The sequence below is a fragment of the Melanerpes formicivorus genome, unplaced genomic scaffold (genome assembly GCF_026170545.1).
Source record: "Melanerpes formicivorus ecotype bairdi unplaced genomic scaffold, bMelFor1.0.p_v2 SCAF_1, whole genome shotgun sequence".
Lineage (NCBI taxonomy): Eukaryota > Metazoa > Chordata > Aves > Piciformes > Picidae > Melanerpes > Melanerpes formicivorus.
This window is the reverse complement of record NW_027142353.1, coordinates 51475191-51500576: the sequence shown is the minus strand read 5'-3', so window position 1 is coordinate 51500576 and position 25386 is coordinate 51475191. Positions and strand designations below refer to the sequence as shown.

The following is a 25386-nucleotide window of genomic DNA, read 5'->3' as shown; positions in this document are numbered from 1 at the left end:
GGGTTTAATGAACAGTTTCTGTTCCTTTTCCCTCTCTTTCTCCACAGTTAAGCAACTTTATTCCTTATTGGTTTACAACAATATTTTAGTAATTTGTGTTGTTTGGGGGAAATGTGTATTTCAGAGACGTGCGTAGCAGACATGAGCAGAACATCCACCGTGGTCCATGTGTCAAGTGACTACGCGGTCCTCTCTCGATCCGCGCCGTTTGCTCATTTGCCCCGCATGGTCTCTGGTTTTCTCTCAGGTGCTGTCGTTCAGGCGGGCAGGGCTGCTGAAGCGAGGTGTTTTGCCAGCCTGGACGTCGCGCGGCTGCGTTCCTACAACCAGTTCCTCGCTTTTGGCAAGGATTCGTTTGGTGCCGTGCCGCTACTGGTGGTCTTCCGACGGGGGCAGTTTCAGTTGCAGGTTTCTCCCGGCTGAGAAGCAAGGACTGGGCTGGGCCCCACGGGGCGAGCACGCGTGAGGAGGGGTCGCGACTTTGAACACCTCCCACCCACTTCATCGGCTGCCAGAGGTGCCCGGCGGCTCCCGCCGCGGCGGCGCAGAGGGCAGGGGTCGCGGGGCGGCCGGGGCGCCGGCCGCCGTTGCAACGAGCGCTGGCGGCGAGCCCTGCGGCTAGCAGCTTCGGCCGGTGCCCGCGCTGTGGCGGCCGCGAAGGCCGGCAGGGGGCGCTGCTGTCCCGCTCTGGTCCCGCTCTCTTCCACCGGCGGTTCCATTGGAGCAGCCGGAGACAAGTTGGCGCCATTTTGAAGCCGACAGGGGGACCGGGGCGAGCTGCGGAAGGGGAGGGGGTTAGAGGCGATTGGCTGCGGCTACGGCGGCAGCTCCTCTCCGAGCCCGGAGCAGCGGCAGCGCGGAGCGGACCCGCCTGGGACCAGCGAGGAGAGGAGGCTGCAGCGGGGTAAGGAGCTCGGTACCTTGGTCGCGGTTACCCCCACCCCGTCCCCGCTCCATTTTCCCTTCTCTATGGCGGGGGGGTGCCCGCTCGAACCAGCTCAGCGTCCAGCTCTCGAGGAGGAGGGGGAGCGGGGAAAGAGAACCTCTCGCGCCCCCCGGCGGAGCCCCCCCTTCCCATCCCCCTCGCCCCCTCGGTGGCTGCACCCCTCCCCCCTTTCCCGTGGCCGGCGTCACAAATTAAATTTGCCGCCCCCCCTCCCCCCCTTCGCGGGCGCGGCGGGGCCCCGCGAGAGGGTGACCTTGGCTGGGGTGCGCGCTGCCCCTCGCTGGGCGCGGGGGCCCGGGGTGCACCCCCTCCCCCCAGGTGGCCCCGCGGGCGGTGTCGCGCGCTCCGCGCCGGTGGCTCCTCGCGGAGGACGGGGAGGGGGGGGGAGGGACGGAGGCTGCCGGCCCGTTGTGGGGAGTGATCGCGGTTCCCTCGGGTGTCCCCTCCCTGCCCCTTGCAACCGGCCTGCCCGGGCTTGGCTAGGGGACCCTCCCCTCCTCGCCCGGTTCGGTCTCTCTTCTCAGCGCTTAGTAGCGATCCTCAGCTGGAAGGAGGTGGCGATCGCCGAGGACCTCGGTTTGGTGGGTCGCTACTTGTGCGAGCCCGTTTCTTTCATGCTGGCGTGGTTTTTTGTTGGGTTTTTTCGTTGTTTTTTTTTTTTTTCTTCTTCGTTTACCGTCCCCCCCTCCCCCCCTTTTCATTTTCCCTCCCACTTTGCATCAAGCTCGGTTAGAAAGCGCTCGGGAAGGAAGGGGGTGGTGGTGGTTACCGCCGCCCGGTAGGTTAAAAACTATGAATTTTACATCTGAATCGCCAGATGGAGAATGGTTAATTTATAGGTTATGCATTGTTTACGTTGAGAGGTTCTGGTCAGGAATCCGGGTCTGTAACTTCATCTTGCTGCAAATAAATCACTATCTGTTCTTCAAAACAAATCAACAATTAATGCCGGTGAACAATCCTGGAAAATTAAACTGCAGCGGACTAGCTTCTACAGAGCTGGATTTGGTCGTGCAAGCCTTATTCTGACTTTTATGCTTGCTTCTTACGTGGTTGCTTGCGGAGAGCTGTGATTATTTTGTTAGATGTTCTGCTTTGCCATTTAACACAAGTGCCGAAGTACTCTCGTGTTGGTCTTTGTTTTGTGATTGCTGAGTAGATGCTTTGGCTGTAACTGATTTCTTTTTGCCGGAGATGCAATGGGAGGAGTGTTGAAAAATTGAGTAGCTTTGTAATTGGAAATAGGTGTCAAATCGCATTTTGGGAAGGAGATAAGATGACGTGCATTCCTTAAGATTTCCCCCCCTTCCAAACTAGTGGAATTGTTTTGTTTCCAGTTAGTGGAAAATTTACTTGGTGTATGTATTATAAATTTGCTCTAAATATCATGTGTAGATGTGTGAAGTAATACCCCAAACCCATGTGAAACAGCTGAGACTCAGCTCAGACCACCCTAAAAGAAAACAGTGTGACAGGCAGTCAGGTAAGATAACGGAGGTGTGTATATCGTGCTCATCACTGGTGTTTGAAAGCGTGCACTACTGGAGAAAGTAGTTTGGTACTTGCATGACACCTTGTGTCTGTGAAGCAAGGCTGTGCCTTAGTACTGTGAGCTGGGGGTGCTTGTGTGTGTGTATATTATTTTTTAAATGCAGTTTTTATGCAATAATATTTGCTTATGTGTCTCTTGCATTCCTGTTGCTAGTCAGTATATAAGCTGGATAAACTATAGTTCAGTTTTTGATGGAACAGCTAATAGGCTTGGTTTTTTTCAGTTTGCTTTGTGTACCAGACAGATACTGGGTTTAGATTGCATCTAGCAAGTTTACTTACGGACTTCAATTGAGCAAGTCAGTGAAGTTGTACAGTCACTGCTAGCATTTGGAAAAGCATAGTAACGAAGTATGGGCATTATCCATTTTTATCTTGAGGCTGTTACTTTCTGTAACAAGGTCAAGAGATGGATCTTTTCAGATACCTTGTTCTCTAACAGGCTCTCTGGTTAATGCTCCCCCCCTCCTTTCTTTCTTCAGTGACACAGTTTATACTTTTTGTTACAGAAAAGTAAGGAGCTGTTTGTATAGGAGTCTTTAAGGGATTTTAATTTAAAGCTTTTGGAGTAAATGTATTTTTCTATAAATCTGAGTTTGGAAAAGTCTTCAGAGGTGATGAAGGCTACTTGTTGCACAAGTAGAGTTTTCATGGGAGCAATGGATAAGAAAATGTGAAGCTGAAATGGAGGAAAATATGGTACTACAACTCATTTTCCCCTACTAGTTTCATTCTAATATTCCCTTCCCCTATTATTACTTGGCTCAAATACATACCACCTTCCTTCTTGACATAGTCTCCCATGCACCCCTTCCTCTGCTCTAGTAAAGTAATTCTGGTGTGTGGTACTGACAAGTAGTAAGATAGTGTATTGTACTCCTTTTAACATGTTTCTAAAGTAATGGTGTTTTTACTCTTAATACAGAATATTAATACTGCAACCTGGAATGATCTTTGAGAGAATATTGCAGACCTTCAGTCAGTTTTGAAGGGTGTGTTAGTGTGTGATCCTTGGTGGTGAAGTGTGTTCATTTAGCAAATTTCTAGATCCTCTGGACTATTTGAACAGTGTTGACTGATTCTGGAAGGAATAGTATGCAGGCTTTCAAAGACTTGCAAAATATATGCTTAAAACAACATATCATTGTCCTCTGAGATCAAATACTATGCATATATGTAAATGACATACCTATTGCTCTTCCATTGGTGATATCGTCAGTTGAATGTAGTCTTGTAGAAAACTTGATTTTAAGTGTTTTATTTTTTTTCTGGTTAGTTCTGATGCTTAAGTAAAATATATCAGAAGTGCAGTGTATGAATAAAAAAAACCCACCTTTGTTATTCTAGCAAGTTAGTGTTTATTTCACAATAAGAATGCTATTAAATTCAATAATTACTGTAACACGTCTAACTGGAAACGATTCCATGAAATACAACTTAATACTTTAACTTAGTTTTTAAGAATCAAAATGTTAGCTCCTCTACTCTTTTAAAAGATTATTGCTCTCTGTCTCTGTATATACTGCTTTTCAATCTTTTATACAGTGTGAAGAGGTCCTAGAAGTAGAATCCGAGTATTAAGATCTGTGTTACTTTGTCCCCGTCTGTGGACTTTCACTCTTCCACATCCCGTCGCAAGCATTAGAAAGAGTCTGTATCATTCTGCTTGTGTTGTGGTGCAAGATTGTCATCTCTTATTTCAGCTCAAAACAACTTTGGTATTAATGTGCTTCAAGAAATAATCATTCTAAAATGCACCATACTTCATTGGGAACAGATGGGCATGTTTGTACTAATCATCTTGTGTCTGTCACCATTTGTATGGTGGTACCGTAACTGGGGAGCAAGACCCCATCTGGGGTTTTCCAATTTAGACCCTGTTCTTTAAAGGTCGACTCCAGTCAATAGTGTGTGTACTTTTTCTCTGACTTAATTAGAAATCCTCGTGGATGCTTCTGCTGCTAAAATGAGATGCTTCTCTGCCCCCTTTTTTTTAATGGACAAAAGACAAAAAGTTATCAGTCAAAAGTGTTACTGCCTTAATTGCTTCCACTGTATAGTCTACAACTACTTTTTGTAGCTCTTGTTTAGAGAACTGGATTCAGTTGAAATATAGTTGTTAACCACTTCAAGTAACTGTTGAGTGAGGTTTTCCACCTTTCGCCTAAGTCTGCCAGTTGGTTGTCCGCAACTTTTCAAAGCAGCTTCTGGTTCTCCCCGATACGTCCTCATGATATCCACATTGTAGCTCAGTTCAGTATCAAGAGTCAGGATTCTGAAAGTCTTAGAAAGGAGGGGAAAAAAACACAAACCAACAGCTACTTCGATTTTTATGTATCTATTTTAACAAGGAGAACATATAGCTCACAAGGTAGTCTTTAAAGAAAAATCTACATCGCAATGTTCTGTATATAATCTTTGAGCCACCTTGAGTTTGACTGTTCAACTTCTATTGGTGCTATTTTGTACTAGGATGTACAGTTTCAAAGAAGACAGTCAGATTTCTGGGAAATGTACACTGTTAGGTTACTGTTGTTAACAAAAAAAGTTGTCATGAGAGGTGAGCAGAAGATACTTTATGGAAACTTCTTATATCTGTTTACTTATCTATTTCTGCATCTACCAACTTAAAATTTGTAAGAGTTTACATGGGGAAAATGTAGAGATGTGCTAGGTGGTTTACTGTTGAGTTTGACAGCATCTCTAGTAATTTTGTTGTTTGGCAGTTCAGTATGGAGCACTGCGTGAAGTTCATTCCTGCATTTGGAAACAAAGTGTATGGAAGAAGCTGTAGCTTTTTATGACGTCACTTTTGGAAAGCTGTTGTGTGTAATGACGTTTACATTGTTGGTTTTTTTTTCCTCTGAGAGTATGAACTAGTTGGAATCAGGCAGCTGTCCAGACTTTTGGAAATTAAATAAAGAATGAATAAACCAAATGATAAACTTTTCAGAAGACTTGTGAGGGAGTTTTTCAGAGAAAGACCAAGTAGGAGATGCATTTGCCTCCCGATTGCCCAGTTTAGATTATGCAATCTGTAGTTCATAGAAGCATTTCTGCAGTGGAGGGAATTAACAGTTTTTAATACATGTGCAGTTTCAGAAATAAGTATTGTGTGCTCATTTTTGATGGGTATATCTGCATTTTCAGAACCTGAAAAATTTTATAGATGTTGACCAAGTTACAAATGTTGCCTGTAGTAAGCTCTGCATCATGGTGTTCATGCAGTGTTATGTATCAACACGTTTAGAGTAACACTTTATTTCATAATGGATCACTGGCCTCTTTATTTTCCATGTTACATGCAAAAATGCCTTTAAAAGAATATTGAAATTGCAATTTGTTTTCTAAACTATGGAAGTTTTAATTCATTTCTCTCCTTATAAGTATATGTTATGATAGTCCACTTGAGATAGATATAGATATATATATATATATGTTTAAATACTTTTTTTCAGCGTGCTGTGTTTAGGAATTACATGTATTTTCCCAAAAGCTGGGAAATATGAATTTAATTGACAGAGAACTGTGGGAAAGGAAAGAGTATCTAGTGATTTGAATGATTGAGTGTCACTTTGGAATACTGGAATTCTTTCTTTCTGTCAGTTCCTTGTGATCCCAGATAAATCTGTTTAAACTAAGCTTTCCACAAGAGCTTATAAGTAGTGTTTTGATTTCTTGAGAGACAGGCTCTATACACTGGTTTTTATTTTTTTTTCCCCTTTTTTCCCTGCATGGCTCAACAGTAGCTCTAGTTTCAGACATAGTGCTAGATAGCATAGTGTACTTCCAAAGCTTCTATAGCTGCAGGCAAAATGGGTGTATAGTTCTTAAATTTCAGTCTGTAATGCAAGTTATTAATCTACTAGTATGTGAAGAATATCCATTCGTATGGATAATTTTGTGCAAGTGTTGTGAAAACAAGTTAATTTATATAACATGCTAACATATTACAATAGTAAGTTCTGTACAGAAGCCTAATAGCAAATTAAGTCTCTTCAGAGCATGGTTTAAATAGGATATAATAAGGGACACAAAAGCAGGAAAGCTTCTTTGCTTTGAGAAAGAAGTCCTGTAGTGTGGAAATGGTAGCAAATGATCAGGTAAATCACAGAATGCATTGAGCTGGGAGGTCCCCTTGATGGTCATCTTGTCCAGCTCCCTGCAGTGAGCTGGGTCATCTCCAACTAGATCAGGTTGTTCAGAGCCCCATTAAGTTTGCTCTTGAATGTCCCCAGGGATGGGGCCTCACCTACATCTCTGGGCAGCCAGTTCCAGTATTCTACCACTCATTGTAAAGAACTTCCTCTTCATACATGTCTAAATCTGCCCTGCTCTAGTTTAAAGCTATTGCCCATCATGCTATCATTACAAGCCCTTTTAAACAGTTCTTCTGCAGCCTTGCTATAGGTCCCCTTCAGATACTGACGTGCAGCTGTAAGGTCTTCCTGGAGCCTTTTCTTTTCCAGTCTTAACAGCCCCAACTCCCTTAGCCTGTCCTCATAGGAGAGGTGCTTCAGCCTTCTGATCATCTTTGTGGCCCTCCTCTGAGCTCACTCCATCAGGTCCATGTGCTTGTGTTGTTCTTGTGTTGGGGGGAGGAGGGGGCAGAGCTAGAGCTGACACAGTACTCCAGGTAATCTCTTACCAAAGCAGAGTAAAGTGGCAGAATCACCTCTCTTGAACTGCTGACCACTGTTCTTTTGATGCAGTCCAGGATGTGATTGGCTGCCTCAGCTGCAAGTGCACATTGTTGGCTCATGTCCAGCTTCTTGCCCACCAGTACCCCCAAGTCCTTTTATGCAGGGCTGCCCTCAATCTCCTCATCCTCCAGCCTGTATTGATACCGAGGGATTGTAGTGAGCTAGGTGCAGAACCTTGCGCAGCTCCTTTGTATGTATTCTCTTCAATACTGTATAGGAAATCTTAATTCTGATGTTTCCTAACTCTTTAATAACCAGTTTTGCAACTAATTTTATACTTTTGCAATTCCTTTTAAAGAAACTTAATGAACAGATTCACTGTGTGGATAGGCTCCTGAGAGTCATGAGCTACTACTAATTAAATCAATGGAATGCTATTAGTAGCGGTAAGTTTTTCTCTTTTAACCATCATTAAATGGGATGAGGTACAAGAGCTTTTCAGTGAATTCTTGGAAATACTTGTTGGTAGAATGACAGTATAGCATATGATGATAGCATGTTGTACTGCAGGCCCTGGAAAGCCCTGAGTTCTGCTGATCTTCGTGCTCTGGTCTCTCTCTAGTGACTTGTTTTGTTTCTCTTCAGGATTCTGGTTCCAGTCCTCCATTGTCCAAATAAATCTCACTTCCTTTTTCACCTTATTCAACACTTGTAGACTTCCAGTCCTGAGGTTCCAAAACTGTAGTGTGTGGAGGTGTGGGTAGGTAGGTTGGTTGGTTTGTTTCTGTTTTTTGGGGACATTGTTTCCCATCTTCCACTAGCTTTGGTTCTCAGTTGTGTGCATTTCCTGTAACCCCTGAAGTTTTCCTTTTGCCTTATACATCTTCTTGGTCCTTGCAGTGGAGTGCTAGACATTCAGTGTGCCTGTATCTTAGCTGTTTCCATGCTAAGCTGAGCCTTTTGTCTCAAAGACTTAATTAAACTCTTGAGCTGAGTATCTGGCTGTGGTGTGGGCAATTCCATGTTTTTCTGCTAAAGAAGTAGCGGACAGGTGGATTACTGATGGATCATTTGTCAACAGGATTTAGAAGCTGTATTTGTTAAAATCTAACTTTTAACTTCAGGGGAATCAGGTGACAAACCTATAATATGCACATGAACCATTCTTGTATCTTAAATAATAGCTGGAAACTCTGAGTTGTTGTATCTTGATTGTATCCTTGCAGTCACGGTGCGAGCAGCTGTATCTATTTATTACTACTTTAAAATTTGTCCTTTTCAATTGTGAGTCCTGTCCTATAAACAATGAGTAAAGATTAATTATTTGAGTTTTTTAGTGTTATCTCCTATAGGTGTAACATGTTCCTAACTGTTTCTGTGTATAGACATAGACCAATAGGGAGGTGTGTAGAACTTGTTGTTGTTTTGAATTTTTGTTTGTTCTTGTTAATGCTGGTGTGTTTTAGGCTTCTCTCTTCAGGAGATTTTTGTCCTTCTTGATGCTGTAAGGAAGTGATCCAGTCTAGCAAAATGAAGCCTATCTGAACCTGAGGGGAAAGTGTAACCTGCATACTAATGCACTTGTAAATGTTGGTGATTGCTGTGCAGTGAGTATGTCATAGAATGTCTGAAGTTGGAAGAGACCCATCCAGTCTAGCTCCTGCAGCACTATCTAAACCATGTGATTTAAGAGCATAATCCAGAGTGCTCCTTGAACTTCACCAGGCTTGGTGTTGTGACCACTTCCCCTGGGGAGCCTGTGGCAGTGACCAACCACCCTCAGTGAAGAATTTTTCTAATATCTAATCTGAACTTCCCCTGATGCAGCTTCATTCCTTTTCCTTATGTCCTAATGTGAGCGATGGGCTGCAACTGAAAGATAACTAAATATTAAGCATTAATTTCAAGAGGGAACACCTCCCCCCCCAGTCTGGAGATTTACTATCAAGAAGGGTGGTGTATCTTTAATAATAGTTCACATGTTCATGTTTGTACATAAGATTAAAATGTATCAATGTATATATATTTGAGAAAGGACAGTGTAAAGATGATAGAGCCAGGCTGTCTTCAGTGGTGCCCAGTGATAGGACTAGAGGCGATGGGTACAAACTGAATTAGTTTCTGTGTTTCTGTACATCAGGAAATTAATTTTCACTAGGTGGGTGACTGAGCACTGACACAGGTTGCCCTTGGAGGTTGTGGAGTGCCCATCCTTGAAGATGCTTAGATGCAGGCCATTGCAACCAGCTTCAGGTGACCATTGAGCAAGGGGGTTGGATGACCCCCAGAGGTCCCTTCAAACCTGAACCATTCTGTGAGAGCACAGCCCCATAGGGCTAAATAATTGTAAGGGATTAGTAACTGTATTAAAAGAAGTTACAGGAGTGAATAGATTATTGGCAAAGAGAGCTTACATGTTGGTTAGAGATGTCAAAGTTTGCAGATTGAAACATTAAGTCTTCAGATTCAACTTTTTAAAGTGATCTTCCTGTTAATGTATGATAGCAAATGACTAGGCTGTCACTTGAAGTTAATTCTAGCCCCTGTAGTCTTAAAAACCTTCTACTAACACACTTGGTTCACCTGCCTTTATTAAGTTTTTGTCTGATTTGTGCTTTGTAATCACAATTGTGGGTTCTTTCTCTGTTTTCAGCAACACAATTATTTTTTCAGTCTGTTTTTTCTGTCACAAAGCTTTATGAAAAGCAAATAAAAATGTCCTAGTTAGCTGGAGAAAGGCGGGGGGGGGGAAGCTAAACTATGAGTTAAGCCATCTGGGTAGACAACTTCTATTTGTAAAACACCCAGCTGAATGTGAGTTTGATAGTAAGATTTCTGTTAGGAGTGGATGCTGCTCGAACTAGTACTGCAGTACTCATGCTCTCTTTTAGGTCTTACTATTCAATCCATTCCACTAGCTTTTTTTTCCCCTTGATCTTCAGCAGTGCTGTATTTAATTTTCTGCATTATTGTGTGAGGCATTTAATTGTGTATTTTTTAACATGATGTACAAAGTTAGGAGTGAGAGAGAGTTTCGCTTATCTATTCAAATTCTGACTTGTTGGGCAACCAGTACGAAATTGCTTTGCTATCTGCAAAATTTGCCAAGTGTTTTGCTTCTGTGGTAAGCATGCCAGTGTTCTTTGGTGTTTTTGGTGGTTTTGTTTGTTGTTTTTTCTTGTGAGAATTAAAAATTTAATGATATGGCTCAATTATGCATTTTTTGCCAAGTAAACGGTATACCAAAATAATACTAAGTGCTATTTCCTCCCAAGGGGCAATACAGTGATTAAACTTGATTTGTACATAATTTCTATCTTTTGTAGTTATCTTTAGCTTTTCCATGGCTTCCATGCCACTCTTACATGTTTTGGTTTTCTCTCCCTGTTTATAAATAGCACAAATATCAGCTTTCTAAAATAATGTAGTGAGAGATATCTGAGTTTTTTATGATTTCATTATGCTGTTAATGTGAAGGGAAATTATAATTCCTACCTCTTTTCCCTCATTAATTTCACAGTATCACAGTATAACTAAGGTTGGAAGAGACCTCGAGGATCATCGAGTCCAACCTGTCACCACAGACCTCATGACTAGACCCTGGCACCAAGTGCCACGTCCAGTCTCCTCTTGAACGCCTCCAGGGACGGTGACTCCACCACCTCCCTGGGCAGCACATTCCAATGACGAACTCGGTGAAGAACTTTATCCTCACCTCGAGTCTAAACCTCCCCTGGTGCAGTTTGAGACTGTGTCCCCTTGTTCTGGTACTGGTTGCCTGAGAGAAGAGACCAACCCCTTCCTGGCTACAACCACCCTTTAGGTAGTTGTAGAGAGAGGGCAATGAGGTCACCCCTGAACCTCCTCTTCTCCAGGCAATTTCCAGCTGTTAGGGGTAGGAAACAAGTAATTTTTGCCTTATTGTGTCTTAAAGCTTCCCTATTAAAAAGAGGGCTGTGTGAAAATTATGGCCATAGAATAGCCGTACAGTGAAATTTTGATACTTGGGTTGGTTGTCAATTCTCTTGTTTCAGACTACCACTTTAAGAACTTTCTGTCAGTGTTTCTGGTGATTCTGGTAATGGAAATATTTTCCCCAGTGAAGGCTTGCTTTTTCAAGTAATGATTCATGTAGCCTATGACAGGAGGGTACTAATGTCTTATGCATATTCTGCCGTATTTTATTTGGATATTTTGATTCAGTTATCAACCTCAAAGTTATTAAAAAACCTTCATTTTTAAAAACTAGAGGTATTTATCTAAAAGAACTATTTCTCTTTCAGCTTTTGTCTTACAGTGGTTTGGTTTCTTTGGGTGGGATCTGAAAGTATTTTTGATACTTAGAATGCTTTCTGCTTTTCTTCCATTTACTCTTCTGACTGTTTTGTCACCTCTGTAGGTATGCTCTCCTGGTGTAGCAGGCTTTATGTGCACTTTTTCCAGTTGAAATTTTCATGGTGATGTGTGCTGGTAGTTGTACATAGTATTCCTGGCAACTTCTTGCCAGTACCTTAAAATCTGTGTTAGGTCTCAGTTTGTCTCCAGTTCCATCTCTGATTATTCTTTACAACTTTTATGAAGTGGTTGTTTGAATTCAGTTAGTAGTATGAAAGCTTTCTTTACACCCCAGTCGAGGGGACAAACAGTTTAAAACTTTTCTTTTTTCCTTTCCTTTGGCATGAGCATTGCCAATGACAATCATGCTGGAATTGTATATGTCACCAAATCACTTCTGCTTTCAATTTGTCCCTTTCAAAACAGACTTTATTTATACACTTTTGAGTCAGTTTAATAGAAACATTCATTGTCTCTCAATGTTGGCAAAATAACTTTCTGTGGGATTACAAATTTACATGAATTTGTTTGTGAAACCTTAAATTTTGTTATGGGTGTATGTATAGGCTGGAGGATAACCTATATCCTGATTAAATGTGACGTGGGATAATTTTGGTTGTCCCAAGTATGTGCATGTGGTTTTCGTGACAGAAGAGTTCCTTATTCCACTTTTCCCACTGAGAGCAGTATTCCCAGATGTAGTAATAGTTAATAAGGAGACTCATATGGACAAATTTCAGTGCTTCTCCGCAGCTCAAATGTACAGATAGAATGTTGTGAATGTTTCTTACCTTTCTGAAAGCCACTTGTATGGGTAGTATTGGTGTGTGTGATAATTTCACATGGAATGGAAGCAGAATTATTCTGTGACTGATCCACGTGCTATTGGTTCACTATCTGTGAAATGCCAAAAGATACCCAGAGCATCTATGCTTTTTGGTCTCAACTGATAGATCTCTTTTGGAGGTATAAACAAGATTCCAAGTGTGTCCCTTGACTAATGTGTTTTGAGCACCAGCATGTCAGATTTCTCACCAGCATCAGAACAGCAGGGTATGTCTAAGATGTCTCTTAAAGAAGTCAAGTGACATATTTGTCTAGGTGAGGTAATGTATGAAATGAGTCTTCATTCACCAGTGGTGGAGTTAAGAGGCTTTTATGAGCTTTAGTGTCTTGCATAATTCTGCCTGAATGTTGTTTGTAACAATTAAATTAGCATGCTTTATTCTCAGGTCTTCTCAGTATTATTTCAAAGTAGTGTGCCTTCACTCAAAACACTTGTGTTTCAGTGATTAGTGTGAGCAACAGAGTTCCCTTTTTCATTTTATTGCATTCAAAATATTAGCAGGAAGGATGAAAGCAGTCTGATTCCTTTTACTTGAGTTAGGTCAATATATGCACTTCAATTGTAGTCCTGCTTAGACCATCTTCTTACTGTGGGCTCTAGGTATTTAATTCTTTTTTTTAACAATTGCATTCTTTCCTAAACTCTGTGTCATCCTGAAGTGAAAGCTGCAAAAGCATGGGTGTAATCAATGCAAGGCCATTTTTGTCAGCTTTATCAAAATTGAGAGTCTATAGAGAATATGTGTATCACATAGCTTTTCAGAAGTTTTGGGCAAGTTTTCCTGGGGTTAAAGAAAATGCTGTAATACTCTTACATTAAAGAGTAGTCTCCTCCTAGGTTGGTACTTGTATTCTAGTGGACAGGGCAACCAGTGTGGTTTTAGACATCTGTCAGGCTTATCATAGTATCATTCAGGGTTGGAAGGGACCACAAGGATCATCTAGTTCCAACCCCCCTGCCATGGGCAGGGACACCCCACACTAGATCAGGCTGGACAGAGCCTCATCCAGCCTGGGCTTAAACACCTCCAGGGACGGGGCCTCGACCACCTCCCTGGACAACCCATTCCAGGGTTTCACCACTCTCATGGTGAAGAACCTCCTCCTCACATCTAGCCTGAATCTCCCCACCTCCAGCTTCATTCCATTCCCCCTAGTCCTATCACTACCTGATATCCTGAGAAGTCCCTCCCCAGCCTTCCTATAGGCCCCCTTCAGATACTAGAAGGCCACAATTAGGTCACCTCGGAGCCTTCTCTTCTGCAGACTGAACAGTCCCAACTCCTTCAGTCTGTCCTCATAGGAGCGGTGCTCCAGCCCTCTGATCATCCTTGTGGCCCTTCTCTGGACACGTTCCAGCACCTCCACATCCCTCTTGTAATAGGGGCTCCAGAACTGGAGGCAGTACTCCAGGTGGGGTCTCACCAGAGCTGAGTAGCGGGGGAGGATCACCTACCTCGACCTGCTGGCCACACTTCTCCTGGTAGTGTTTAGTTTTACATCATCGTGGACTAACTCTTGGAAGTGATTGAACCATTAATACTCAACTGAGCATCTTTGACATAGGATATATTCTAAGAATTTCAGGTTTTCCAAAGCTGAAGTGGCTGATTTTTTAATTTTTTTTTTTTTAAATTTTAATTAATGGAGACTGTCAAGAAAAATTAAGAATTGGTTAGCAGCCTCCCTAATGTAACTAAACTTCATAGTGTTTGAAGGTGAACTTTAGCACCTGAGCTTTTACCCTTTGAAGGTGAAATTGGAAAGGCCATTGTCAAAAACGTAACGGCTTTCTCCCAGGTTTCATGAAAGTTACCTCTTGCCTGCGTGTGCTTTTCTCCCTACTTTTCTCCACTGTGAAAGTGTTACCTTTTCACAAAATCTAGTACATCCAAGCCATACATCTGGCACTGCATTTCTGATTTTTTGAGAGTAACATGATACCCTGCCCGTTTTCAGCTCCTTCTGTGCATTCTTCTATCATTTAATCAAGGAATTGTGTTTTTGTGAAGTATGTGCTACAGCACTGGAAATGTTTATTGAGTGTATTAGGTGAAACCTGTCATGCTCTTGTCCAACCAAGTTTAAGTTCAAGCCAATTTGAATGATTTACTGTAAGTATTTGCAATATTCCCATTTTTATTTCACATACTTCACAGTGTTTAATGTCTGCTTGTTGAATGCTTGCCTTTTTTAAGCTCTTATGTGGTATGTTTGTGTAATATGACTACCTAACAAGCAGTGAGGTGGAATGTTTTCCCTAGTATTTGGCTGACAAATGTATTGCAGACTTGTATTTTACTAATAGACTTTTCAGCCTACCTATTGAAACAAATGGCTATGTTCCTTAAAATCTTAACTAAAATTTCTTTGGTCAGTTGTGCTTTTGCTTTTTTTGTCTGTCAGTATTTTGCCACAGTCTTCTAATTTTTATCTTTTTCTTGTTTCTTTTCCTGAAGCCATTCATAGAAATAAAATTGTGATGTCTGCAGCCCATTCTGCTTAGCCTTGGGGGGCAGTGTGATAGCAGAGATCTCACAATTACAGGGCAATATTATTTTTTTTTGTTGTTGTTGATTAGTTTAGTGATGAACTTTCATGTAGTTCCTTTGTTCTTTCATTTGCCTTAGTAACAATGCTGTTTCATAAGTGACAAAAAGTTAAAATGTCACTTCAGCTTTTAATTATATCTGAAAAAATGCTCACATTTACAAGTTGGGTCATGTATCTTGTGGAAGCTGCAAGTATCTACCACGCTACTGAGGAGAGCTGTATGCTGAGATCAGTTGATACTGAATGCAGTCTACTTGCTGAATCTTTTGTACCACAAAAAAACCAGCCAAGGGTAGTTGTTATTGGTGATTCTTTGCTGAGAGGAACAGAGGGACCCATGTGTCATCCTGACCCATCCCACAGGGAAGTCTGCTGCCTATCTGGGACCTGGTTACTGGACATCATGAGGAGACTACTGAAGCTAATCCAGCCCTCTGACTATTACCCATTGCTGGTAATCCAAGCTGGTAGTGATGAGGTTGATAAAAAGGGCACCAAGACAAAAAGGAATTCAAGGCTCTTGGTCCATTGGTTGATGGGGCAGGAGCACAAGTGGTGTTCTGTTCGGTTCCCTCAGTGGCAGGGGTGTGTACTGAAAGGAAGAGGAGAACTCACCTTATCAATGGATGGCTCAGGGGCTGGTGCCAGCAGCAGAATTTTGGGTTCTTTGATCAAGGGCCAACTTTGACTGCACCTGACCTGCTGGACCCAGATAGGCTGAATCTCTAGAAAGGCCAAAAGAATTCTGGCCCAAGAGTTGGCAGGGCTCATTACGGGGCTTTAAACTAGGTTTGAAGGGGGAAGGTGGTAAAAGTAGACTCTCTAGAGAGGAGACAGAGGGTGGTAAACTAGAGTCAGTGGTGAAATCAGCAGCCCAGCTGAAGTACATGTACACCAGTGCACACAGAATGGGTAACTAACGAGGAACTGGAAGCCTTGGTACACCAGGAAAACTATGATGTAGTCACCATTACAGAAACATGGTGGGATGACTCACATGACTGGAGCACTGCGCTGGATGGTTACAAGCTCTTTAGGTGAGATAGGTGAGGGAAGAGGAGGAAGGTGGCCCTGTATATTACGGAATCTCTTGACACCACAGAACTTGAGGTTAAGGATGAACAGATTGAGTGCCTATGGGTAAAAATCAGAGGGAAGACTAACAAAACTGACATGCTGGTTAGAGTCTGTTCTAGACCACCCAAGCAGGATGAAGAGGAAGATGAAGTATTCTACAAACAGCTGGAGGTCATCTCAAGATTGCCAACCCTAGTTCTAGTAGCTGACTTTAACCTGCCATGTGTCTGCTGGGTACTTAATACAATAGAGAGGAGGCAGTCCAGGAGGTTCTTAGGGTGTATGGAGGACAGCTTCTTGACATAGTTGTTATGTGAGCCTACCAGGGGTGAGGCCCTTCTTGACCTGCTCTTCTCAAATAGAGAAGGGCTGATGGGAGATGTGATGGTAGGAGGCTGTCTAGGGTACAGTGACCATGAGATAGTGGTTTTCAGTATGCAGGGAAACAAAGAGGGGCAACAACAAACCCCTTGCTTTGGACTTCTGGAGTGCAGACTTCAGCTTATTTAAGCAACTAACCCAGAGAGTACCTTGGGAAGCAGCCCTTAAGAGCAAAGGAGTCCAGAATGGCTGGACCTACTTTAAACAGGAACTCTTGCAGGCACAGGAACAGGCTGTCCCAATGTGCTGAAAGATGAGCCAATGGGGAAAGCGACTGGCCTGGATGGGCAAGCATCTCTTGAGGGAATTGGGGGGGGGAAAAAGAGAGTATACTGCCTTTGGAAAGGGGGGAGGTAACTTGAGATATGTTTAAGGATGTTGTTAGATCATGTAGGACAAAAATTAGAGATGCAAAAGCCCAGTTAGAACTCAAGCTGGCCACTTCTGTGAAAGACAATAAAAAGCAATTTTATAAAAGCAGTAACAGTAAAGAGAGGGGCAAGAAGAACCTCCACTCTTTATTGGACTATCAGGTGACCCGCCTGGTGGATGTGGGGAAGGCTGTGGATGTAGGCTACCTGGACTTCAGCAAGGCCTTTGACACCATCCTTTATAGCAAACTCTTGGATAACCTGTCAGCCCCTGGCTTGGACAGGTGCACTCTGCACAAGGTTAGGAATTGGCTGGAAGGCTGGGCCCTGAGAGTGGTGGTGAATGGTGCCACTTCCAGTGGTGTCCCCCAGGGAGCACTGTTGGGCCCCATCCTGTTCAATATCTTTATTGGTGGTCAGGATGAGGGGATTGAGTCCACCATTAGTAAGTTTGCAGATGACACTGAGTTGGGGGCAGGAATTGGTCTGTTAGAGGGTAGGAGGGCTCTGCAGAGCATCCCTGACAGGCTGGACAGATGGGCAGAGTCCAGCATGATGGCATTTAACAAGTCCAAGTGCTGGGTTCTGCACTTTGGCCACAACAACCCCATGCAGTGCTACAGGCTGGGGACAGAGTGGCTGGAGAGCAGCCAGGCAGAAAAGGACGTGAGGGTACTGGTTGATAGTAGGCTGAACATGAGACAGCAGTGTGCCCAGGTGGCCAAGAAGGCAAATGGCAGCCTGGCCTGGATCAGGAATAGCGTAGCCAGCAGGAGCAGGGAAGTCATTCTGCCCTGTGCCTCAGCAGTGATTATGCCACAACACTTTGAGTACTGTGTCCAGTTCTGGGCCCCTCAATTTGGGAAGGACATTGAGAGACTTGAACATGTCCAGAGAAGGGCAGTGAGGCTGATGAGAGGTCTTGAGCACAAGCCCTATGAGGAGAGGTTGAGGGAGCTGGGGTTGTTTAGCTTGGAGAAGAGGAGGCTCAGGGGAGACCTTATAGCTCTCTACAACTACTTGAAAAGAGGTTGTAGCCAGGAGGGAGTTGGTCTCTTCTCTCAGACAACCAGTGGCAGAACAAGAGGACACAGTCTCAAGCTGTGCCAGGGGAAATTTAGGCTCGAGGTGAGGAGAAAGTTCTTCACTAAGAGAGTCATTCGTCATTGGAATGTGCTGCCCAGGGAGGTGGTAGAGTCGCCGTCCCTGGAGGTGTTCAAGAGGAGATTGTACGTAGCACTTGGTGCCGTGGTTTAATCATGGGTCTGTGGTGACAGGTTGGACTTGATGATCTTTGAGGTCTCTTCCAACTTTGGTGATTCTGTGAAAGCTCTTCCCAGAAAGAGTAATTGGCCATTGGAATGGGCTGCCCAGGGAGGTGGTGGAGTCCCTGTCCCAGGTGGGTGTTCACAAAGAGATGGGATGTGGCACTTGGAGCCATGGTTTGGTTGTCAGGGAGTGTTAGGTGATAGGTTGGGCTCGATGATCTCTGAGGTCTTTTCCAACCTGGTTGATTGTGTGATTCTGTAAATGAGAATGGTAAGTATTCATCCATCCATCTGAATCAGTATGAAAAATGGCTTGGATTTGTATGAGTGCACTTGGCCCAAGACTCTAAAGTTTTCTACTTTACTCAACAGCAGAAAGTTAACTGCCAGGTTTCAGCTTGGAGTGGCTTTTTATAACTGCGTTATAACTCCTAGCAGTAGATTTATTATGGAAATAGATTTAATTTAGTGGCACTTAGATAATGAAAGTATTTAACACCTGAGATGCTTCTCACCTTGATCAATTCTTGTCAATCAGCTATACACAGCAGGAATTTACCAGGATGTAAAAGATTTCTGTAAGTGGCTTAAATCATGAAATTATTTGTGTTTTATTAATAATCCTTCTGAAGTGGAAAGATGCCTGCCTGTTCCAGTCTGTAAATTGCTGAGCAGTTGCTTCAGAATACCTAGTTGCATCCTTTGTGGAAATTGCAACGTGGCCGATTTCTTCATGCATGCTGTGTGGGTGAAGGGAAGTTAATACTCTCAAAGTATTTGCAGTGGTTTGTATTCATTCATAGTATCATAGTATCAGTCAGGGTTGGAAGGGACCACAAGGATCATCTAGTTCCAACCCCCCTGCCATGGGCAGGGACACCCCACACTAGATCAGGCTGGACAGAGCCTCATCCAGCCTGGTCTTAAACACCTCCAGGGACGAGGCCTCAACCACCTCCCTGGACAACCCATTCCAGGGTTTCACCACTCTCATGGTGAAGAACCTTCTCACATCCAGCCTGAATCTCCTCACCTCCAGCTTCATTCCATTCCCCCTAGTCCTATCACTACCTGACATCCTGAGAAGTCCTTCCCCAGCCTTCCTCTAGGCCCCCTTCAGATACTGGAAGGCCACAATTAAGTCACCTTGGAGCCTTCTCTTCTGCAGACTGAACAGCCCCAACTCCTTCAGTCTGTCCTCATAGGAGAAGTGCTTCAGCCCTCTGATCATCCTTGTGGCCCTTCTCTGGACACGTTCCAGCACCTCCACATGCCTCTTGTAATAGGGGCTCCAGAACTGGACACAGTACTCCAGGTGGGGTCTCACCAGAGCTGAGTAGAGGGGGAGGATCACCTCCCATGACCTGCTGGCCACACTTCTCCTGATGCAGCCCAGGATCTGACTGGCTTTCTGGGCTGCAAGTGCACATTGAGAGCTCATGTTGATCTTCTTGTCCACCAGCACCCCCAAGTCTCTCTCCTCACCTCTATTCTCACCTATAATTTTTTAAAAATCTAAATATTAAAAGGAAAACATGTTGCCAAGAGGAATGAACTTTGGAGTGAAGTCTGTAGTGTGGTTTACAAGGCAAAAAAAAATTTTCTTCCTTGCGGTGACACAGTGTTCATGGGTCTTCTAAACTGTCTTTGTATTCTTGTTCGAATAGCCTTTGACAGTGGGAGGCTTGATCATTGAGGTCAGGTTGAATATTTGCAAATCCTTTTTTTCAGGCACACATGTTGGAGTGGTATGAACTGTGTAAACCTACCCATTTCTTCCATGCCAGCAGCTTATTAAGTTGAATTAGGCTTCTAATGGCTTTGTGAATGCTAAGAAAGTGTTATTCCCAGAGGCTCGTTCTAAAATGTCTTGCAAGCTTAGATTTAGAAGTATTTATATATATCACATTTATGAAAGCTTTCTTAAACTTTATATACATAATTTAAAAATACTGATCTCATTATGTAACTACTTTATGTAGTTATACTTATGTATAGTCCGTTCAAAGTTCTAAAAATAAGAATGATGGAGTTTGCAAACTTGATCACTTCCTTGGGTGATCAATATCCTCATGGTTGGACTCCGGATTTTAAAGAGGAGGCAATATAAGGCAGGAAATGGACTTCTAAGAAATAAAGGAATTGATTTACTAAAGCTTGCTTCATCTCTGAAAAAAATTGGTATGAGAAATCTAAAGGATTAAGATTTAAACACATGTAAAAAGTTCTGTTTATACTACTTGATGTACATTAAGACAGTTTGTTTAATGATTAGTGCAGTTAATTAAATCACCATAGACAATGTGAGCTGTCATCCAAAGAAAGTTAATGGTATTTAAGTCTCCCTTTTAGATCATTGATTTAATATCCTGTTGTGATATTTATGGACTTATTAAATATGCATAGATGCTTAATATGCAAGATGCTAATCTGTGTTTTATTTTCATGTGTGTAGTCTGTAGTTCATACTACTGAGCAAGTAGATTATGTGTAATTAAACTGTTCATAAAGAATTATAGAAACATCTGAATATTGAATCTTGTACTATCATGGCCAGTAGGCTTAGCTGGGACTGACTAGCTATTTGGTCTTGCTTATTATGTGCAGAACTACTAATTTTTATTCAGTTTATTTGAGTTAAAAAAGTATAAGTAGTTATTACTAATTAACTCTGGTTTAGAGTAATAGATTGTTCCCCACCTATAGTCTGGCTGATAATAGTAATTTTACATTAAATACAACATTCCAATTTAACTTTTGTCTTGGGAAGTGGATGACTTTGTCCATCGTACTTTAATGCAACTTCCACTGTTGTTACTTTCTCCATGCTTTAATGTTCCGATTAACATGGTACAAAGAGTATGCATTTTATCCTCTTTTTAACCCACTTTGTTCCTTTTCTTATACTAGTTTCCTGCACCCCTACACCCTCCTTTGTAATTTTAAATTTTAATTTGTTAAACTTTTTTATACAGACTCTTTTCAATGTATTTCTGTAGACTTGTACTTGATTCCTGACTTAAAATCTTTCAGGTTAAAGTTGCAATGAGGCTTCCAGTGGTTCCGAAAGAAGCAGTGCCTGGGCATCCTCAGTGTAGAATCACCATCACTGGAGGTGTTCAGGAAGAGACTGGATGGGGTGCTTGGTGCCATGGTTTAGTTGATTGGTGTTGGGTGATAGGTTGGACTCAATGATCTTAAAGGTCTTGTCTGGTCTGGTCGGGTCTGGTCTGTTCTGTTCTATCTTTTCATTTTGTGCAAGGATTGGAATTAATATTTTGAATGATACATTAAGATATGTGTACTTTTTTTGGTGGTTTTTGAACGTTTGACATATAATACTACTTAATATAACCAAAGCCTGATTGAATCATCACAGTATCACAGTATAACTTAGGTTGGAAAGGACCTCGAGGATCGTCGAGTCTAACCTATCAACACAGACCCCATGACTAGACCATGGCACCAAGTGCCACGTCCAATCTCCTCTTGAACGCCTCCAGGGACGGTGACTCCACCACCTCCCTGGGCAGCCCATTCCAATGACGAACGACTCGCTCGGTGAAGAACTTCCTCCTCACCTCAAGTTTAAACCTCCCCTGGCGCAGCTTGAGACTGTGTCCCCTTGTTCTGGTGCTGGTTGCCTGGGAGAAGAGACCAACCCCTTCCTGGCTACAACTACCTTTTAGGTAGCTGTAGAGGGCAATGAGGTCACCCCTGAGCCTTCTCTTCTCCAGGCTAAACAATCCCAGCTCCCTCAACCTCTCCTCATAGGGCTTGTGTTCAAGGCCTCTCACCAGCCTCGTTCCCCTTCTCTGAACACGTTCAAGTGTCTCAATGTCCTTCTTAAACTGAGGGGCCCAGAACTGGACACAGTACTCAAGGTTCAGCCTAACCAAAGCAGAATACAGGGGCACAATGACCTCCCTGCTCCTGCTGGCCACACTATTCCTAATGCAGGCCAGAATTGAATCATGATTTTTATTCCTATGTATTAGGATTAGCATTTGTTAACTATTTGTTAAAATTTCTTGTTACATTTTTTCCCCCTCTCATGTAACAGCAGAAACAGTGCACAGCTTACTGATTAGTTAATAAGTTTACTTTCTGGCTGGTGCAAAACTTCATAATGTCTGGAGTGCTTTTGTGCAGTGTGTTTGTTTGCCTTTTCCATGACATCACATATGAAATAATGCTAGATTTCTGAAAACACTATGGGGAACTTTAAAAAGTTCAGTTGTCTTAAAAAAACAATAAATCAGCTGAGTCTCTTGTGGAATCTTGGAGAAACTTCCAGAGAATTGTACTTTTCCAAAATGCTGGTCATCTTCCAGAATGTTCCAGAAGAAGACAGTGCCTCTTTAAAAACATTTAAAAAAATTTGGAAACTTAGTCATTGGACATCACCTCACTGCTGTATGGCTTTTCATATCACAGTATCACTAAGGTTGGAAGAGACCTCAAAGATCATCAAGTCCAACCTGTCACCACAGACCTCATGACTAGACCATGGCACCAAGTGCCATGTCCAATCCCCACTTGAACACCTCCAGGGACAGCGACTCCATCACCTCCCTGGGCAGCACATTCCAATGACGAATGACTCTCTCAGTGAAGAACTTTCTCCTCACCTCGAGCCTAAACTTCCCCTGGTGCAGCTTGCAACTGTGTCCCCTTGTTCTGGTGCTGGTTGCCAGAGAGAAGAGACCAACCCCTTCTTGGCTACAACCACTTTTCAGGTAGTTGTAGAAAGCAATGAGGTCACCCCTGAGCCTCCTCTTCTCCAGGCTAAACAATCCCAGCTCCCTCAGCCTCTCCTCATAGGGCTTGTGCTCAAGGCCCCTCACCAGCCTCACTGCCCTTCTCTGGACATGTTGAAGTGTCTCAATGTCCTTCTTAAACTGAGGGGCCCAGAATACATTCTACATAGGCCTTGCCTTAGGCTGCTGTTCTTAGCTGTCACTGTTATCATCTTCCCTGATAGAAGTCAAGCGGTGTAACTGTTACTTGAATCCATGGAGATTACCATCTGGCTAGAATCAGGTTAAACACACCACTGTCTCTCACTGAATCCTATATTTCCTAAGTGCTCAATCCAGATACGCAGATTATTTGACAGAACTAAGTATCCATATCTCTACTGGCAGTCCAAAAGCACAGAAACTTCTAGCAGTAGGATTTTTATTTAAGTAATGGTTGAAGTAGTAACTGTTTTAAAAGGAGGTGGTTCAGCATTGAATTCTTTGTTGAATGATAGGCCTGGGTTTTTTTGTTTGTTTGTTTAATTTTTTTTGGTACTGTTTGTTTTAATTTTTGTTCTAAATAAAGCTTACTTTTAATTCTAGAAAACTTTCAGGAGTGATCTGCAAATTTCTATTCCATATGAAGTTTAAAAGGCTTATTATTCTTTGTCCTTTGTCGAAATAATAGGCTATTTCATAGAACCTTTAAAAAAATATTCTTTTGTCTTATTAACATTGGATGCATTAATTTCATAGAAGACACTAAACATTAATTTTATATACTTTTGAGAAGGTTTTTATATACCATGCTATGTGTCCAGAATAGACTGCTCCACTGTGTTCTCTCTTTCCCGCTGCTCAACACAACACAGAAGAAAATAAGACGAAAATGCTCATGAGTCAAAACAAACACAGGGAGATTCCTTACCAAGAACCATCACGGTTACAAAACACTTAACTCAGGGAAGATTAATTTATTGCCAATTAAAAATGGAGCAAGATAGTGAAAAGTCAAGATAGAACTGAAGACTCCTTTTTCTTAACTCTCTCTCTAGACTCAGTGTCACTCTATTTCTGACTCTTCTGCCTTCCCCTTTACCTGTCAAAAAAGCACAGGGGAGCTAAGGAAGAGGGGTTGTGGGCAGCTCACAACTCTCTATCTTTCCCAGCCCTTAACTTTGGCTGCAATGTGGGCCCTAACCAAAGGGATGTAGTCTTTCCTTAGTGTCTCTGGTGCAAGTCTTTCCCGTGGGCTGCAGTCCTTCAGTAACTCCAGCATGAGTCACAGTGTGTTCTCCACTGCTTCAAGCATTGGCCCTTCTCATGAGGTGTAGTTCTTCAGGAATAGACTGCTCCTGTGTGGGTACCCTGTGGGGTAACAGTTCCAGTGTGGGCTTCTCTCCAGAGGCTTCAGTGAAGATACCTGTTCTGACATGGCCCTTTATGGGCTCCAGTGGGACAACCTCTATCACCATGGTTTTTGCTATGGACTGAATGGGAATATGCTTCAGTGCCTGGAGAACCTTCTCCCTGTCCTCCATCATTGACCTTGAGTCTCTTGTGGAATCTTGGAGAAACTTCCAGAGAATTGTACTTTTCCAAAATGCAGGATTGTTGTGCTCCCATTTTTTCACTTTTCTCTCTCACAGTTGTTGTGTACTGCTTTTTATCATTTCTTCCATGTCATCACAGAAGTGCCACCGGTGTCACCCATAGGCTCAACTTTAGCCAGGGGTGAATCTATTTTGGAGCTGGCTGGAACTGACTGTCAACAGTGGGGGCAGGTCCTGGTCTCTTCCCATTGATGTCACCCTGCAGCCTTTCCCACTACCAAAACCTTGCCATATAAACAGAATACAGATATATTCCATTTCAAACCCAGACCTTGGATGTCACTCAAGCTTAAAAGCTTGGTTGCATGTCAGTTAGGCATAGCAGCAGGACACTTCAACTTGACCGTAATATATGAGTTTCAGCCTTTGAATTATTTCAAAATATGCGCCAAATGGGACTACATAGCTGCAGTCCAATCAAGTTTCCACTGCAGTTGATCTGATCTGACAGCTGTCCACTATTGGAAAGGGGAGTTTTGTTCCCCAGTTCCCTTAGTTCTATTCTTTCCTTTGAGTTTGCTTGGCTGCTTGTCACATGGTTTTCAAAGGCAATTAGGCTTGTTTTTCTGAATTGGTGAGTTTGCTTGGTCCAGCAAAGCATCCAATGCTTTTATATATTCTTGAGGGGAGCAAGACTCCCTTCTGCTATGATGAGCTGTTGGAATAAATTTAGCTGCTCATATATAATATCATCCCATCTGAAAGCTAAAATGTGGAGTGTTTGCATCAAACAGCAAGAGGAGTGAACTTGGTTGCATCTTCTGTGCAGTTTTGAGGAGTCCTAGACTTACTGTCATGGCTCTGCATTAAGAGATATAATGAGGATAAAGGTGACATCGTGTTTTCCTGGGCATATTAGGAAAACATTACTTCAAGGACTTTTGTTCCATCCCAGCTTTCTCATTCTCTGTTTTTACTACAACTGCAAGTATATAGCACTTGGTTCAGCTGCTGTATGTATGTAGGTATGGAGATAACAGAAACTGAGTTGACTTTTGTTTAGCTATTGGGTTGCATTACATATCATGCCTGTTGAATGATGTCTGATTATGTTAATTTT

General features: G+C 42.7%; 1 protein-coding gene across 3 annotated transcripts in view; it reads left to right on the top strand.

Annotated features, from left to right (window-relative positions):
- Positions 1-786: 786 nt before the first annotated feature.
- The window catches only part of PDS5B (PDS5 cohesin associated factor B), a 115672-nt gene continuing 91072 nt past the window's right edge, over positions 787-25386 (top strand). For 2 of the 3 annotated variants that reach the window (XM_068143030.1, XM_068143020.1), the window contains exon 1: positions 790-904. The gene's annotated coding sequence lies outside the window, so the exon portion shown is untranslated. Of the gene's footprint in view, positions 905-25386 lie in introns of all 3 variants that reach the window. The other variant, XM_068143038.1, reaches the window with a different exon arrangement.